The sequence below is a fragment of the Lissotriton helveticus genome, chromosome 5_1 (assembly GCF_964261635.1).
Source record: "Lissotriton helveticus chromosome 5_1, aLisHel1.1, whole genome shotgun sequence".
In the NCBI taxonomy this organism is placed as follows: domain Eukaryota; kingdom Metazoa; phylum Chordata; class Amphibia; order Caudata; family Salamandridae; genus Lissotriton; species Lissotriton helveticus.
The window spans coordinates 298,022,672-298,042,515 of record NC_136065.1 but is presented as its reverse complement, the minus strand read 5'-3'; positions in this window follow the sequence as shown (position 1 = coordinate 298,042,515).

The following is a 19,844-nucleotide window of genomic DNA, read 5'->3' as shown; positions in this document are numbered from 1 at the left end:
GATGAATTTGGCTAAACAAGTGGGCCGTCTTTCATCTTACATTCAAGCAATCTTCCTGGGATCTCTTTATTACGGGGCACTACAGATATTAAAGGCACTTACAAAGGGGTCTTGAGTACTCCAAAATGGTTCCCTTAGATTTGGAGGCAAAGAAGAGATAAACTGGTGGTTAAACATTGTAGACTCCTTGAACGGCTAAGCCATTTTTCTTATGCCCCCAGATACTATCAAAATCAGATGCAAGTCTCTCAGAATGGAGAGCTAGGTGTGGCACCTTCTCGACTGGAGGAAGGTCTAAAAAGGAGCTGTCAATGCACATAAACTGTTTAGAGCTTCTCGCAGTCCAGTGCCTGGTAAAAGACAGGGTCTGATGTGCGGTCCTCCTATGCATGGACAATCTGACTTCAGTCAGGACGGGTATATAAACAAACTGCAGGGCACAAGATCAAAACCCCTAGCAGAATTGGCATAGGCGTTTTTTGAAGTTGTCTCCACCAGGGAATAGCGCTGAGTGCAGAGTATCTTCCAGGACCATGCAACATGAGGGTGGACCGGTATTCAAGGAATCTGTACAACAGCAGTGAATGGCATCTGGATGGTCAGGTTTTCGAAACCCTTCAATATAGACCGGTTTGCACCCTTGTTAACTGCTTAGTTACAGAGGTATTTTAGAGGGGGTCCAGATCTAGAAGTTTTAGCAATGATTGCTTTTTTTTTAGGACTGGACTGGCAGAAATCATTATGATTTCCCTCTTTTGCCATGATAACTGTAGGACAGTAGGGTCTGCTTCCTATGGTTGCCCCCACTTTCTGCTGTGATCCTCTGTTTTTTTGACTAGTATGGTTGTGGTCCTGCTAATCAGGCCCACAGCCTACTGTTCTCTTTATAAATTGATACAATGTACTTTAGGTACATACCAGATTGGTTACTGGGTCACTCTTGTGAGCCCCTGTATAGTGTACCATAGGTACCCAGTGCATAGGTGCACCCTAGGCCTACCAGGGGCTGCAGCATATATTGTGCCACCCCTGGTTAGCTTTCAAAACTGACACCACAGGTCTGTTATTACAGCCTGGGTAAGGTGGTGTAATCACCCCTTACATAGATATAGTATATCTTTACCTACCTTTTATATAGACACATACTAACCTATAAGTCACTCCTATGGCAGGCCTTAACAATCCTGGAGGCAGAGTGCTTGGTTTTATGCGAGAGGGTGCCCTAGCATGAGCTGAGCCCCTCTGCAGCTTTCGGAACCATCTCATTATAGCTGTTCTATGATATAGCAATACCATATACTCTTAAGTGCATTATAATCTGCGCGGTTAATGCTAACTTTGGTTTGGCTTTATCAAAACATGTCGTGTATGTGGGCCATTGGCTGTTCCCTTTCTAGCTTTTCATTACTGTCAAACTCTACATGGTCTCCAGCTTCACCTTTCTTTCACACAAGTACTGTGGCTCTATTGTAATCTGAAATAAACAGCGAAAGAAAAGAGGGATAGAAAGGAGAAGAGTGGAAGAGGAGGTAGGATGAAACAGGGAATATAAGGCAGAGGAAGAATAGGGAGAGGGATGGAAGCAAGAAAAGCAGTGAAAGGAAGGAGCAAGGGTAAGGGAGAGAGAAAGAAATGTAGATGAGAGTATTAAACATGGTAGGAATTAAGTGAAGAATCTAAGGTGATCTGGAGATAGGGATTAAAGAGTGAGAGAAGATGGAAAAGAAAGAATTGACCGAAGAATGAGAGGGATAATTATAGTTAGAACATGGAATTAGAAAAATGGAGGGTGCAAGGATTATAAGAACTGATAGAAAGGATGAGAAAGCAGAAGACAGAGAGAGAAGAAATTCAAATGGCAAAAGAATGATCAAGAATGGAGAATATTTAGGGGGGTTTGGCTAGGGCCCAAGATAGCAGCAGCAAAGTTTTGATTGCTGCCACTGTCCCCTGTTCAATCCGTAAGCAGCTAGTGCTTTGAGCCTGCGAACTGGGGTTGAGACGTTGGTGCAGATTGCCTGACTCCCCCAGAGGTGTATTCAGCCACCTTCTGACCCCGAGGGCCCTACGTTGAAAGAGGGGACCAGGCGGCAACAACCTGCACATTTCGAGCCCTGTGGCATGGATGGGAGGGCAGCTGCTCACCCCCGAAGGTGATCAGGGGACCTGGAGCAGCGGTGCCGAGGTGGTGCTCCGAGGTCAAGGGCTGTGAGGAGTCTGTGTTCCTCTGGCAGACTCAGCCGCGTCAGCGGAGAGTAGAGCTGCCACAAGGAAGTGTTGTTCATCAGCAGGCTCGACAGAGTAGTGGAGGGCATGGAGTGGCAGCGCCACGATGGTGCTACGCCTGTGACTCCACTGGCTGTTGTGAATTGAAAGGTGGCAGAGTCCCCTGGTGGTGAATACCGTGACTATGTCTGTGGAGCCAGAAGAATGGAGCTGGGTGGTAGCGGCCTGATCCCCCAAGTGGTGACCGACTCGGGTAGCAGACTCAGTGCGGAGGGGCAGCCTGCACCCTGCAAAAGAGGATAAGGATCAGGGCCAGTGGTGACGGCATAGGCCTTGGGGGCCTGTGCTGCATTGGAGTCTTGGTGGCACCATAGTCTAAGAAGAGGTGACTAGTGGCCGACTTGCACATGACAACGGACAGGGGCCTTGTGGTGAGGTGGTCCCTCTCGGCTTTGGTGGAAAGTGGTGGAGTAGAGGGCATGGCTGTTGCCGCTGGACTGGGAGGTCCAACCGCCTGAGGTCTCTGTAGGCAGTAATGAGGCGATAGGGAGACCCTGGAGTAACAAGAACTGGGAACACAACAAAAGAAACACCCTGCCATGCAGCCAGCCTATGGAGACATTGCAGCCCCCAGCTGTCACCCATAGCTGGACAGGTGGTCTGGTGTAGTGCTATGGGTAAGGACAAGGCAGCAACTCCTACCCAGGGGAAAATAGGTTCACCAGACCTGCGGTGGATAAGGAGGGAGGCGGGGATAGGACTTAATGTGTTGGTGCCCCACTGGATTTCATGGCTTTTATTCTTCAGACCATCCATAACTCCTGATCTTCATGGGACGGCGACATTGGGGAACTCAGTCTCGACCTGTCCCTCCTCCATCAGGATCTCTGCAACACGGTCAAGCGGGCCTTGGAGGTGAAGGGGAGGCTGTCTGTGGTTGAGTACACTACTTAGTCTTTTCACGCTATGCTGGCAGCCCTCCAACACAAAGTAGACCTACTGGAGGCTAGACCTGAGGACATAGAGGACCAGTCGAGAAGGAACAACATCTCTAAAGAGGGAGTTCCGGAGGGAGTCGAGGGTCCCGGTCCACCGCCTTTACCGTGAACTGGTTTCGCTCATGGGTTACCCAAGATACATTATCTGCTTGCTTTGTACAGAAGTGGGTGCACAGGTCCCTTGCTGCCAGGCTGACCCTACCCCCTCCTCACCCCAAGACTGATCATAGCGCTGCTCTTTAACTTTGTTGACAGAGACGTTAAACTTAGGGAGGCCCAGAAGCTTGGCGAGTTTATTTATTTTATTTGAAAAGTTTTATATAGCGCTGGCTAGGCCCGGAGGTATCAGATCGCTTTACATTCGATAGGACATTGTTTCAGAACATTGTTACATAGTTACATCAGTTACATTTCCAGTTACCAGTACATACTTACACAGTAAAATAAGATGTTAGCGCATAGCATATCAAAGACACACGTCTTATGGGGAATGGAAGTTGCACTGCAGGGGATGCCAATGTCATTCTCTTCCCCGACTACACTCTAAAGGTCCATCCGCAACAATGCACTTTCCTAGCCATTAAGGAAAAGCTTAGGGCCATGCAGGTCAAATGCATGCTGCAATTTTTGGCACGCCTCAAAGTTATCCATAATGACCTATCCGTGTTCCTTGAAACTCAGGAAAGTTCATGGAGTTGGCTGGAGGAGCACTTGGTCCTCAGGCCTGGGGAACACGTGTCACCCACCACTCCCTATAAGGACTTTGCGACCACAGCATGGTGGCAGTTGCCACAATGCGCCAGGAGGAACAGACAGCAGCACAGATCAGAGGAGGTGACACCTTACCACCTGAAACACCTGTGATCGACATCCATGGAGGGCTTCCTCAGACATGGAGAAGAGGGGGACTGTAAGGCCCTCCAGAGACTTGCTGGGCCATCTACGCTGCCACCCTTGGCAGCACAGTGTGTTGAAAGGCAGTGACTGACCGGGCCCTCACAAGCCTACCCCATGATATTGTTCTAATTGTTAGGGTGTTATGATTGAGTTTTCAGTTGAGCGGTAGATGCTTCAAGGAGATCAGTGTAGGATGACGGGACGGTAAAGGTGTACAGCTTTCGCTGGTTGCGGAGCCCCAGGTGAGTTGTTGTTTAGTTTGTTTGAGTCTTGCTTTGTTTACTAAGCGCGTGTGCTGGGCCCCATTCAGGTTTCTCTTACATGCTATTTCTTGCATCATCAGTCACAATGGTCACAGAAAGAGTAGCAGGCCCATCAGTGGTATATATGATAGTCACGTGGGAAGTAAATGGTCTTAATGACGAGATAAAATCAGGGCCAGCCCTGGTGTATGCCAAACAGCACCATCCAGTGGTTCGCATGCTCCAGGAAAGGCACCTACTGGGGACTAACTGTTCCTTTCTGAGATGGTTTGGCTATTCCTTAATATATCACTCAGGGTATACAAGGGGGTCAAGGGGCCTGGCCAAATTGCTCAAGAAGACATTCCCACTGGTGGTGCACTGGGTGCATGCGGACCCATTGGGGAGGTTCATGATTCTAGGCAGCACTCTTGAGGGATTGGCAGGGATGCTGGTGAATCTACATGCCCATCCTCAGTCACTGAGTGCAACACTAGAGATGAGGGCCCAATGTTTGGCTGAGGCTGCACCTGGCTTCACGTTGCTAGTGGGGATTTTAATGTGGTAATGGACCCAGAGGCAGACACGCCCTCCACCCCGAGTGTAGCTCGTTCCAGGCACCTTCCATCCTGGCATGACACACTGGGTTCAGTAGACGCCTGGCGGCTGCAGCACCACTCCAAGTGGCAATGCATATACTACTCCCCCTATCCCATGGCACCTGCTCCTACCTAGATAGTTCTTGCTACCGTTCTCAGGTGCAGGATTTGTTACACAGACCTAAATCCTTCCCAGAGGTCTTTCAGGTCATTCCCCAGTACTGTTGATGATTGGGGTGGACGGAGGGGGGAACTGGGACTGGGGCAGTTAGATGCATTGTGATTCCTTGAAGGCAGCTTTGCGGAGGGAATCCGAGAAGCTATCATTGAATATTTTTAAATTTACAAGGATACTGCTTCCCCCTACTATCCTCTGGGAGAAAAAGGTTCTCCAGGGACGGGCGTTCTCATATAGAATAATCTGCTTCGGGTTGAGGACGTCATTACTGGCCTTGGCGGATGGTTCAGGTCTCCCCATCACAGTCTTTTCAGCGTAGTCTTATCCAAGCTTGCTTAGACCTTCGGCATAAGCTTTGAGACTCATCAAAACTAAGCTGGCTTAATTCCCAGGGGCGTGTGTACGAGATGGGGGACAAGGTAAGCTAATATACTGTCTGGCGAAGGTCAATTGTCCGTACAATCTGGTTGTTGAGCTGCAGATAGCAGTGAGCATTACTCTGAGGGGGCCAAACCTACAAGTGAGAGAATTTGCTTCACATATCCCGGCCCTGTACTCCCGCTGCGAAACTCCTGCTCCAGAGTTGGACAATCCCATCATCTACGATTTGTCCATACAAACAATCTCAGCTGTGGAGAGCAGAGACCTTCATCTTCTGATCATCATCGAGGAGATACAACAGGCGATCTTCTCAATGTCCTCCAGGAAGGTCCGAGAACCAAATGGGTTTCCGTTAGAACTCAACAAGAAGTACTCCTCCTCATTAATCCTACATCTGCTGGCGCTGTATAAGGATGCCTACACTTGCAGGAAGTTACCCCGAGACCTCCAGGGAGCTGTCTTTACAATGACAAACACTGGTGGGCTGCGGGTCGTATCGCCCTATATCACTAATTACCCTTGAGGTGAAAATTCTGGCAAATGTGTAGGCTACGTGCCTGGCCACAGTGATACTGCCGGGCAGAAGCACTCGGCATTGTCTCCATCCTCTGCATTTGGCATTGGCCCACTTGATTGAACTCTCAGGTGATCTTGCAACTCTCCTCGTCGACATAGAGCAGCCCTTTGATACAGAGCACTGGCCCTTTTTCCTGGTTGTTCTTCGAAAGATACACTTTGTACGTTGGTTTAGTAAGTGGGTGCCCCTATGGTATATGAATCTGTGAGCCCAGGTCTGGGTAAACGGAGCCGTATCGCAAAGATTTCCTATCAAAATGGGCAATCAGCAGAGTTGCCTGCTCTCCCCCCTATTGCTCAGTCGCTCTGGTGATTGAGCCTCTGGCAGAGCTCATCCAGGTGGACCCCAGACTATGGGCCCCATTACGATGCCCGCCCGGCACCGTAAAGGTAAATGGGACCAACCTCAAGAGGTGCGGTGGTCCTGCTATTCCCATTAGAAAGCGACCACCACCCTGGTGGTCGCATCCCGCATATTTTACATTCCGGCGGGCGGTGCTGAAAGCAGCACCCGCCGCAATGCAAAAGATTCATGTTGTGCATTGGCATGCACTACGTGACAGGCACCCCGGGTGCCTGCCACCATGTGTATGTAGTACCCCCAAGAGCACACCCCACCCCCCTAACACCCCGGGGGCCCACAATGGGCCCCCTCAGCCAAAGAGCGCATGCCTTTTCATGGCTGACAGGCACGGGACGTGGCTGTCAGAGACGGTTGGCCTTGCTGTGTTTCAGGCTTGGGACCTCATAGGTGTGTCTACACTGGGGGAAGGGACACATACGGCCATTCCTAGACCTAGGGGCTGAGTTCCATTTACACTCCTCTCAGTTCTATATGTACCTCTAGCTGTGCCATGCTCTGGAATTCTACAGGGAGAGATTGGGCAACCTCCTGGAAGTCGACCCTCTAGAATGCAATTTAGTAATGGATGACCTTGGAAAGGGTGGAGGGCACCTCGCGCTTATATAAATCCCTGTTTGTTAAGACGTCGGACCCACTAATGATGTTTGGGGAGAAGTAGGAGGCGGATGTGGGGCCCCTAATGACAAGGAGTGGACTGAGGCAAAAATATCTCCTTGAATGTTGGCTATCTCTATGCGTTCTCGCATAAGTCCGTTTATCAGCTGACCTACTACTTTCCGGCACTACCCTGGTGAATGGGGCATGCGCCGAGGCCTGAGTGTCTCCGGTGGCGCCACTCCCCGGGCTCCCTTTACCGTGCACTGTGGGACTACCCGATTGGACAAGTGTGCTGGCAAGAGCTGAAGAGTAGGATTGGGCGGGTGGTGGGCCATCCTTTAGCTCTGGACCCCAAATTTGTACTGCTGTGGATTATGGACACACTGTGGAAGTCCTGAACCACGCATGCCTTCATTGCTACACCGTATTTGATGTCCAAGAGAGGCCTGGCTAGGCATTGAAGGGATGACATGCACCGCCGTTGGAATGGGTTAGGGACATGGATTACTGTCTGGAGTTGGAAAAATGTGTATTCAAGGAAAGGGGGGGGGGGGGAAGGGTTCTCCAGAAATATATGCGAAAATGGGCCCCCTAGATGCAATATAATAGACCAATGTACTGATCACGAGTGAAGTGCACAAGTGGAACTTGCACATTCCGGGGCAGATTTACGACTTCTGGCACATCTCGGATGATGGATTTAGGCCCAGATCCTTGTACTGGGGTGAATGTATGACATTGTTCTACATTCTGTCCATCAACTGTGTTTTTTGCAATTTTCACCCCGAGTGGGCTGGGTATGCTCAGCCGTGAGTCCCAGGCTCTCCACACCACTGGAGTCAAGCTATCCAGGCTGATGAAGGCTGATAGCCAGAAACCGGTCCTTGGATGCTTGATTCCGGTCTGGGAAAGACATGGCTTGGTAGTTCGGACTGGACTGTTCCCATGAGGCACAGGGTCAGAGCTGATTTGCATATAGCCAGTGTCTAACCCAGGGTGGTGTGGAGTGCAAAAAAATGATGGATTTAGGCCCAGATCCTTGTACTGGGGTGAATGTATGACATTGTTCTACATTCTGTCCATCAACTGTGTTTTTTGCATCTCTGCTAATCAGCAGCGATGCGCCAGAAGAGTTGCGATGCATCTGCCCACCCGTGCGCCACCACTGATGCGCCGCATTTACAATCTAATTGTAAATGAGATAGTTTGATTCAGTAGTGCTGACTGGTTCCATGTATGTATCCTGGCACTCCGATGTAAGGCCCTCTGGTGGAAGTTTGGTTTAGTATTGTAGATGTTGTTATGCAAAAACTAAATGTGTTATAGAAAAAAGAATGGAATACTGGACATACGGGTAAAAAGTACTGAAAGGAGGATTTAGAGTAGCAAGGGAGAGAAATGTCAGGGAGAGAATGTCCTTCTTCCAGGGAAATAAATAGATGTTTTTGAAAAGCATGATAAGCAATCAGATGACGTTTTTTGAGTCTGGCTGAAAGGACTTGATCATTTAATGAGGGAGCTCCTTGAAAGGTGGGCCCCGGGCCAGAGCCCATTTTGCCCAAGCCTTGAAATGCCTCTGCTGGGATAGTTCTGATGGAACGTCCCAGTCCCGAGATGTTCTCCATAGGAGGGCTCTGCCTGTGCCAAAAGGGTGATCTTAGAAGCCCTCATAAAGCAAGGAACCTAAAATGTCAATAGTTTGCAGTGCTAACATAGAGAAGGCCATTGTGTGATGTATATTGTGTCACTAATTGGCTTGAAAGTGTGTTTGGTAATGGGGATAACCCATGATCTTGGACCCAGAGTCCAGTGCTTTGCATAGTATCTGTGTACAGTATTTTGAACCTATGGTAGATGTCAGTGAGCGTATTTTATCTTTATGTGTGATGTAAAAGGGATCCTCAATATGAGAAAAACAAGGACCCCCTGGGTAGTTACTAAGCAGACTCCTAGGGCAGGGTAAACACAGTATGTGAGAGAAAATTCCTAGGCAGTCTTATTGATAAGTAAACAAGTGACTTGACCAAAATTGCAAGAAGCACAATTAACAAAAAAAGAAATTATCTGTATAAAACATACATTTTTTTTTTTTATAATAGACATAGTAAAAATCATATAGTTAACTGGAAACCATCAGACTATACGACAAATCAATTTAAAATTACATACAATCATAGCATAAATTTAACATAACATGTTGAATAAAAGAAGACAACAAGAGAAAACAGGTATCCACAATAGGGTGGCAGTTAATAACTCGACGCGCGTTTCGGCGAAAACGCCTTCTTCAGGAGCCACCTGAAAGTCGAGTTATTAACTGCCACCCTATTGTGGATACCTGTTTTCTCTTGGTGTCTTCTTTTATTCAACATGTTATGTTAAATTTATGCTATGATTGTATGTAATTTTAAATTGATTTGTCGTATAGTCTGATGGTTTCCAGTTAACTATATGATTTTCACTATGTCTATTATAAAAAAAATAAATGTATGTTTTATACAGATAATTTCTTTTTTTGTTAATTGTGCTTCTTGCAATTTTGGTCAAGTCACTTGTTTACTTATCAATAAGACTGCCTAGGAATTTTCTCTCACATACTGTAAAAGGGATCCTCTCCATGGTTCTGGTAGTTGGATATTTAAATAGCAGCTGCTGAATAATGAGCACAACCACTGGACCAGAAGTGTGAATCCTGCTTAAAGACAGCAACTGACACATCATTGGCACCAGGGGGCAGCTGGGTTACTGTATGTTTTTTAAATTATATCCAAGGGTGGGCTTGACTTTTCTCTTGACACAAATTCTTCCACACTCAGATACAAATACATTTTATTATATGTTCCTTCCAAGCTTCTGGTGCTACACTGTTGCCCCTTCTGTTGCACCTTCTAGCAATGCTTTATCCTATGTTGTTAGTATAAACCCCAAACTTCCTTGAATCTTTGCACTTTTTTTTTAAAGCACAGTAAGGTGAAAGCAAAGCATAATGGGACATGCACACCTGGTATCATGAAGTAGTACATTGACAGAATTAGAGTACCGAAATGTTCAGTAAGCTACATCGTAAAGAAGCCGCATCACCAAACAAAAAACGCCACATCTCCAGCACGCAGATGTACTCATGTAACCTTGTTCTGTCCTAAGGTACAGTTCTGGGTAACTCAGGGCCAGGAATGGGGCCGCATGCGTATGCCATTCAAGTAAAGTGAACAAATTCAGGCTCCAAAGAATAATGTAACACTGGCAGTGGCGGATGCCTCCGAACGGGGGTGGTGAGGCGGGGGTTGGCGGATCGGGATGAAATAAATAAAAATAAAATTTCCTGCTTTGCCGCCGCATCCGCCACATGTCTCTTCTGGTCTTCTTTTCTTCTTTTCGGCTGCTGCCTGCAGCTTGTACTGGAGGCACCCAGGCTTCTGACTTTGCCAGCCAATCACGACCTGCAGTGTCGTGATTTGTCTGAGCTGCCTGTTTGGCCGCTCAGGTAGTGCCTGGGGAGGATGGGCTTGTTCTCCCAGGGTCTGCGCAACACAGCCCAATGGAGAACATGGCAAACATACATGACTGGCCGGCTCTAGAGAATCGGTCAAAGTGTTATGCGCATGTAGGGAGGGAGTGCAAGCCACTCCTGCTCCTTCTGCGGCAGCCAGCTCCGCCCGGAGTCGCAATGGAAAATAAAATGATAATAACTTCTTGTTATCATTTTATTTTTATTGTATTTTCCACTGCTCAACGAGGGGTCGCCACTGTTTAGATTTATGCCCGTGGTACTCATAGTACGGCCCGCAGGGCACCAACGGCCTGACAGGCCTTCATTGGTGACCGCGGAATTTGCCTTGCCGTTTTTAGGTCTCACCTATGCAGCGCACACACGCTGTTTAGGAGAGAGACCCAATGCCATTGGCACAGCTTTGGGGGCAAATACGTGCACGCGTTGCATTGCTTGCAATGGCAATGCGTGCACGTCTGGCGATATTCTTGCGGGAGCGTGCAGCACCATATGTTCGCTCGCTCCCGCAAGGGAATCGCACAGGCCCCCCCTCCCCTGCTGCAGAGCGAGGGCCGGGGCGCTCTTGTCTGCCTTGCTGGCGGTTTTTCCGTATTTTCTTGTTCTGGATTTGGTGGGGATATATAAAATTATTTAAAATAATTTGCCCACTGTACAAAGACCAAATCCTACCTTACCTACTAGGACCACAGCAAGCTTGAGGTTTGACAAATAACCCCCAAACTACCAACTGACAACCAAGCCCACGCCCCTGGGTCTAAACTAGCCAATGATCATCCCCTATGGGCCTGGACTGCGCCATTCGCCCGAAGCACGCCGGAGATGGACATACTATGGATGCCACTCAGGGATCCCCATTCTGTATTTTTACACCTACCCGTTTGTTTCAGCAGCAACAGATTCTGTCGAGTCGACAGAGAACAGTGAGTATAGGGAACAGGGAGTTTGAAGTTGAAGTGAACGTGTGTTCAGTGCACTGTGTTTATGACTTTTGTACTTATAAGGTAATTGTTACCAATCTAATGCTTGCTTAGAGTGCCACCTGCTGGGCATTAAGTATTGTGCAGATTGAATGGACTTGCTACGGCAGTTTTACAACTTGGTGGCGAAACAGAGTTATAAAATGTTCAGGCAAAGAGATTAATTTTTAATTGGAACTTGAATTTACTGAGTTTCGGTTAAGCCGTGAAGGACTTTGACAAAGCGTTCCAGTATTTAGACGCAATGCCTGACAGAAAACGCCTTTCAATCCTTACCGTTTTATATATAATTTGAACATGGCTGTCAAACACTGGGGGAGCGCAGACATCGGGAAGGCATACACCAGGAAAATATGGACGACACAAGTTCTTGGCCCGGTCGTGTAAAACGCTCTGCGGCAGATGCATAGCGCCTTGAATAGCCTCTCGGCCTCAGGGAACCAGTTCAACTGCGCACGTGTGACGAGATGGAAGACCTGCTGTTTGGTCCTAAACTGCACGAGCCTCTGCGTTTTGCACAACTTGTACTGTACAGTAGATATTTTGGAAGACACCCTAATACAGAAATACATCAGTCTAATTTGGAATGGAAGATTGCACAAGCCTTTTCCTAAGACAGGGGTTTAAGTGGGACGAAAACAACCAGGGGTCTCTCAAAGGAGCGTGGTCGATGTAATTAAGGGCGTGGTTTAAAACGTTTAATCTAAAAATCTGTACCAAGCATAGTGCGCCTCCCGACTAGTATTTTGCCTCTTCCGTCATTGTCCAGATATATAATACTACTAGTAACATTACACCTACAACATGCCAGGACTATTGGCTTTGTCAATGGTTGTTAGTTGCATAAGATAAATAAGCAACAACTATGGTTTTGTTGTATATAATATTGAAAATTCTTCAGTTCTGAAACGACGAGACTGCAAAAACTATAACGAGTCTCTTTGAAGTTGTTGAAGTTACATCACAGGCAGTGAAGGGTGGTCCTGTTGCAGAGTTACGAGGGCAAAAATGGAAATCCAGATGGAGACCCATCTCAGCACATGGTTTTTAAAACTGCCGGTGCTGAGCACTGGCAGGACCCGGCCCAATTAAAGCCCTGTATAAAGCGAACCTAGCCTAAGGTAGGACCGCTGCAGAGTTAAGGTTTTTTTTCCCACCCTAAGTGGAGGGCAAAAATGGAGATCCCGATAGAGACCCATATCGGCACCTGCTTTTTAGAACTACCAGTGCTGAGCACTGGAGGGACCTGGCCCACTGAAAGCACTGCTGGCAGAGACTTTGATGGTGAGGGCTACACACCCAGCACCTTCAGTTGGTGTAATGCTGTATGAGGAATACTAACATATTCCTTGTAAATACCCGCCACGCCTCGCCCATGTCTCAGGTCTGTCCGTTTGCTTTATTGCGGATCCTGCTCAAGTGACTTGATAAATCTCGGGGGCTGAATCTCCCATAGCTACGTTTTGGTGATGAAGTTTGGGTTGTGTTGCAGAATACTTTCATATATTTCTAGGCCAATGATTTGGTATTTATCAGGACACTTTAACTTATCTAGACTGTAAAAAGCAGGATCGAAGGTCTCATATGCAGGGGCGGCTCCTCTGCTATGTCGGAGGAGCGTCGCCCCACTGCTTTTAAGTAGTGGGAAACATAAAATGACAATAACTTAAAGTTATTGTCATTTAGGGCCAGATGTGGTTAAACCCAGATTACCGATTCTTAAATACTGAATCATACCGATTCGGTATTTAAGAACTGGCAATCGGGATGTAGGTAATTTTACCGATTTAATTACTGGATCGGTATGATTCGGTAATTACCGAATCGGTATTTACCGATTCGGTAATTGCCATTCATTCCTATGGGCCTGGAGACCCATAGGAATGAATGTCCATTACTGAATCGATAAATACCGATTCGGTAATTGGGGGAAACATTGAAGGGTGGCAGGGTGTCACTTTGACACCCTGTTGCTCCCCTCAATTGTGCATGGGTGCACATGTTGCAGACATACATGCCCTTAGGGCATGTATGTCTGCAACATGGCACTGTTTAAAAAGCAAAAGAAATGCTTTTTAAAGGGTTTTCATTATTTACCACCAACTTCTAGTTGGTGGTAAATTAAGAATTCTTAAACCCCTGTAGCACTGATTACAGTGCAACCTACATGTCAAAATACAGATTCGGTAATTATACCGATTCGGAATTTTACCGATTCGGTAAAATAACGAATCTGTATTTTAACATGCCCCTACATCCCAAACTCCAAATACCAGTCGGTAACGGCCGAAATCGGCCGGTACCGACCGGTATTTGCCTTCCTTCATCTGGCCCTTAATGTGTTGTGTACTGCAACTTTGCGGCAGGCAGGTGGGCGGGCTGCTCTTCTCTCCGAGCAGCGGAGTAGTGGTTTGCCCACTCTTAGGTGCGCAATGACTGTTTGGTCGGTCCTCTTGGGCCGCCCAAATCAGTCATGCACACTTCCCTGTTCTGCACGCAGGCTGCATTACAGCCTGCATGGAGAACATGCCTACCCCTCTAGCCCCTGGCTGAGCGCCGTCTCACGGTGCTCAGGCCAATCACAACACTGCATTGCGACATTGTGATTGGCTTAGGGGAGGGAGCTTGGCGGCCTGCTTCCTGTTCCTGTCGGAGGCAGGAGAGCAGGAGCAGAGAAGATGCATGACCCGGCCTTGAGGTAATGTTTTTTTATTTCCGATCCTCTGTGTTTTCTTTTTTTCATCCATATACGTCACACAACAACGAACAGAATCACTTAAAACAAGTGAGAGGGATTGACTGACTTCATCTGCACTGATCTATTATTCAATATCAGATGGACACTAACAACTCCCATTCTTATCACTTTCTCTGCAACTTCTCTCGCTCTGCAATAACTATTTACACCCTTTTCTTCATATATAATTCTGATGTCCCTCCTTCTGTATGTATCACACTTCATCTTCCTTGCTATGTTTTTGCTCTCTCTTTCTCTATGTGCCTCTTTATGCCTCATCCACGTTACCATCCCTTCTCTCACACATGCACAAAATGCTGAATTTTCTTTTCATTTGTTTCTGGTCATATTTCGACAGTTGTGCACCTTCTTTACACACTTTCCAATAGAATCGTAGTCACAATTCACAAACAAGTGCAGAGAGGCTGCCTGTTGAATGATCGTGTAGTTAGAAGATCTTTATGACATAGTGACAGGCACCGCCAGAAATTCACACTACTTCCAGACTCATCTCTGCGCCAGATTTGGTTCCAGAGGCCAGTGACACTGGCCCATATATTTTTAGGTCTCGCCTACGCAGTGCGCATGCGCTGCATAGGAGACCTTTAGCCGTCGTTCAGCTCTTTTTCGAAGCACATACTCGTGCTTGTGGCGGCATCCACCTTGCGGGAGCGAGCAGGAGCTCGCCACAAGCATGAGAAGGTGCTTAGAAAAACAGCAGACTGCGCACACACACACGCACGCACCACTCCTGGGCCACCAAACACATGCGTGCACCTCTTTCCTCGCCCACTCACTCACTCCGCCCTCTCCGTCTCCTTTTTTCCTCTCCATTAACATGAGCAGTTTCTATCTTGAGGGTTAGTGTGTATTTTTAATGTTTGCTTCGTAAAAATGTGGCTGTTCGGACTGCAGCAGCATACCATGGAGATGAAGGAGATACAGATACAGAGTTGCATTAGTACTGCGTTGACTGCATGTGATGCAGTGCCTAGGTACCACCTAGCCTCCTCTTGAAATGTGCAATAAGTCAAGAGTTGATTCGATCTTGATTTCCTCCAAACTATAGCAGCTTAAAATGTATGGATTTATCACCAAAGGAAAGCTTCTAAAGTGTGTGGCATGGTATTAGTTAATTTGTATGTTGCCAAGTGCATGTTAGGTTGGATCATTCGACCTTTAAAAGGACTACTTTTATTTGTTTACAAAAACAAATATCTATTTGGTGACAAACTTAAATTTGTAAAACCTATTTTCACCTATACACGGCAGGGTGATATCCATGAAAATCACTCTAGTCTTGGTACATCATGCCCATACCTGGAACTTTTCATAGATAAAAACATTGTTTTAACCTTTCACTGTGGATAGATGAAAGCACAGTAAAAAGGTCTGCTGTCAGTTAAGATGTTTGTCACCCAATCTTGATGTCTCCACACTCTGGCAGCTGTTGCTCTATTTTATGCTACTCGTGGATCCCATTTACTGAGGATCCCTGCTAATATCTCACAGTTGCTCTCTTGTGTTTTACCAGATTCATCTCCTTGAATTTGCGCATACATTCTTTAAACTACAGAAATAAGTCCTTATTAATTATGCCATGCTCTAGATATAAAATATAGGCCCTAGCCGGATGGAAATGGCAGGTCAGCAGGCTAAAGAGAAGCAGGTCGCCTTCCATGTGTTCATAACAGTACCACAGCCATAGTTTGATGTGTGATTAATGCTTTCATTTTATATCTACAGTACACTGCTCCAGATGTGCTGCTTCTTGATAACACTATGACCTGGCGGGCACACACGCACATAGTAGAGCGTATGTATGCCTCTGATGAAGCAGAACAATATTTTTTAAGTATTTTAAATTGTATATAAACTCCGAGAAAGTTTAATACAGCTGCTCTTCTCTCTCACCTGGAGATGAGCGCAGATGATAATGCAAATGAAGAGCCCTAAAATGCATCTCTGCCTCCCTTTGACTTGTGGTCCATTTCCAACACATTTACACCATCAGCACACGTTTCTGGTGGAGGATCTGTTGTGCATTGTGAATGTAAATTCAATGATTACAATGCTAAGATTTGTAAGGGAGGCTTATTGTTGTGGTGGTCCTTGGCGCATTATAGCTGTATGGTAATAGTTCCAGCCAGTAAGTGTCAATGTTCACTATCAGTTTTCTAAGGACATTTTTAGTAGATATAGACAGCAATAGTTTGATGTCTTTATAATGTGTGAGTAGGCTTTATGAACTGTGTGCATTGTATTTATATGATTAAATCTGGCACGATCATCATTTTGCATACCTCTTTAGGATGAAAAGATGAGCCTGGCCTTTCCATCAGTTGAAACAACAACTACCTTCACAGTGGACAGAATCTTCCTGGAGTTAAAGTCCACGAATTCGGCTGCTGCTGATATGCAGACTGGGTATTTACCAAAAGGGCACTGAAGTTTGTCTCACTTGTTCACTGTGGCTTGCTTGGCTGACGTCACACAGGAAAGATAATTCCACTTTCTGTCCTGGGAGCATGTTTTTTAGGTCTCGCCTACGCAGCACGCATGCCCAACATAGCAGACCTTTAGCCATCGTTCCACTCATTTTTGATGCACATACTCGTGCTTGTGGCGGCATCCACCTTGTGGGAGCGCACCACAAGCACAAGTATGTGCTTCGAAAAACAGCAGACTGCGTGCACGCACGCACCACTCCCAGGCCAGAAAACACATGCGCGTGCCTCTCTCCTTGCCCACTCACTCGCTCCGGCCTCTCCGGCTCCTCTTTCCCTCTCCATTAACGCGCCAGTCCCATCCCCCAATCCCTGTCTCCACGTTCTCTCTCGTCTCAAGCAAATCTTTCTTTCTCTTCCCATAGTTTCACATCCCCTCTCCATTTCTGACCCCATCACCTCTCGGGCCCTCTCTCTAAATCTGCCCTCCGAATCTCCCACTCTTTCTGTCCACCCTCTTCCTCTTTGTCTCTCCCCACACGCCTCTTGCTCCTGCCTTCCTGCAGTTCTGTTTCTCACCCCGACTCTTCTGTCTTCCTTATTTCCGTATTCACATCATTTTATCTACCACGCTCTCTCCCGCCATCATCTCTCTCACGTTCTCTCTCTCCATCCCTCTCTCTCTTCCATCTTCATTTGCTTTTCTCTCTTGCTTTCTTTTGCTCTACCTCGATTTATGTATTTATCTTTCTCCAGCTCTCTGCTCCGTCTTCATCTCCATGTCATTTTCCCGCTTCCATGACCGTAATTTGTTTTATTTATTTTTATTTAAACTTTATTGCAACAAACCCTACACTTGTCAACAATAGTATTTACACTTTAAGAGGCGCCAAATAAATGGGAATCTGCAATAAAATGCTCTTGGAGCCTTGATAAACAATGTCACATCAGACTGAGAAAAACTGGCTCTTCCCTGCCGGGCCTTCCATCGCGTCCCCCTCCCGAGCCTCAGCGTGTGATAAACAATGTCACCTCAGACTGAGAAAAAAACTGGCTCTTCCCTGCCAGGCTTTGCATCACGTCCCCCCCTCAGCCTCGGCGTCGTTGGTGGTATCCAGACAATACTTACTGGGGCAGTAAGACGGTTGATCCACTCACATCTCTCCGCTTTTTAAGTGCCTCGTCTTAAACTGGCTGCCAAGATAGCACAGTGGGCTGCGCGCCCAATCCGGATTTGTACTTCTAACCTGCAGGTGAACTTTACATCGAAGTATGGCTGACTCTGCAGGTCATGCTTCCAACGTCGTCACAATGTACAGATTTATGGACACAGCCCTTTCAAAATAGGCATTCAAAATCAATACACACTGAAAAAACGCATTCATTAAATACATATTTCCATTTGAAAGGAAAAGAGTAAAATAAAAAATTATCCCAAAACAAGCTTTCACAAGCACTTTAAGAATGCAAAACTTTCATGACTGCGCCACAGCCTTGTTTTTAAATCTATTTGTTTTAAATTAATCTTACCCTTCAAGCATTATTCTAAAATCTTTGTGTGCCAATTTCTTTAAAAAAAATATAGTTTATAGAAAATGCTTTAATTTAATAAAATACAATTTTGATTTCTGAATATAGCCAAATACAAGACTGTGATACATGAAACGAGCATTGGCATAGCCAATAGGTCTCGCCTTTGGGACCTTATAAGTGTTTAAGTTATCCAGCACAGTATACTTGGTGCAACAACATCAACTGTTTATTTATTTATTTAAGAAGCTTATAAAGCGCACGGCTACCCCCAGAAAGGGGTGTCCCGGCGCTGTAGATTACTGATCATTAGAAGAACTATATTAAGCAGTAGTGAACAGCCAAGTCTTGAGTTTGCGACGGAACACTAGTTCCGACTCACAGAACCTTAGATCTAAAGGAAGAGTGTTCCACAGCTTGGCAGCAACTACTCCAAACGTTCTTCCCCCACACCTGGAGCGGCGGAATCTCGGTACCACTAAGAGACGCAAGCTGTTGGATCTCAAAGATCTAGATGATAGAGATAATTTGAGTCTTTTTCTCAAATAGACCGGGCCCAAGTCATTAATGGCACGGAAAGCAAGGGTCAAGACCTTGAACTGTATCCGGCAGGAGATAGGTAACCAGTGTAGTTCTTTCCGATATGCTGCTACAGACTGACGAAGAGGGATATTTCCAATGAGTCTAGCCGCTGCATTTTGAACTACTTGTAACCTTTCAATAAGGTACAGAGGGGCACCGGCATATAGACTATTTGAATAGTCAAGGTGTGACGTAATCGGAGCATGGACAACAGTTTTACGTGAATCCAAAGGAAGGTACGGACAGATCTTCTTGATCATGCGGAGTTTGCCAAAGCAAGCAGATGTGACCTTATTAATCTGGGCCTTGAGAGACATAGCATTATCAAATTGAAAGCCCAGATTACGGGCCGCCTGAACAGGGGTCGGGGGGGATTCAAAATAGTAGGCCACCAAAGGGTCGCAGAGAGAGTAGTTTTTTGATTAAAAAACAAGACCTCCGTTTTATCCGTGTTCAAAACCAGGTGGTTAGAGGCCATCCAGGAACAGATGTTGCTAAGGCAGTTGCGGAAGTTTGAGAAATGGGAGTCAGAGTGGTCTCTAAAAGAAAACACAAGCTGAGTATCATCAGCATAGGAAACCACTCTGACCCCCCATGCCTCAACCACCCTAGCAAGCGGGCCTAGATAGACATTGAATAAGAGAGGACTCAGGGCAGAACCCTGTGGCACTCCACACAGGAGGGGTTTATCCTCTGATTGAAAGGGCCGAAGCAGTACTCTCTGCGACCGCCCCGTAAGGAACGATCTTATCCAGGTAAGTACAGTGCCTCCGATTCCCAGCTGCTGTAAGCGATCTAATAAAATGTTGTGAGACACAGTATCAAAGGCGGCGGACAGGTCGAGGAGGACCAACATGGACTCCTCACCTCTGTCCGCACACTCACGTATTGTCTAAGATACTTCCAATAAAGCCGTCTCTGTACTGAAACCAGCTCTAAAACCCGACTGGGAGTCATGCAACAGGTGGTTTATTTCAAGATAGTGGGCCAATTGCCTCTGCA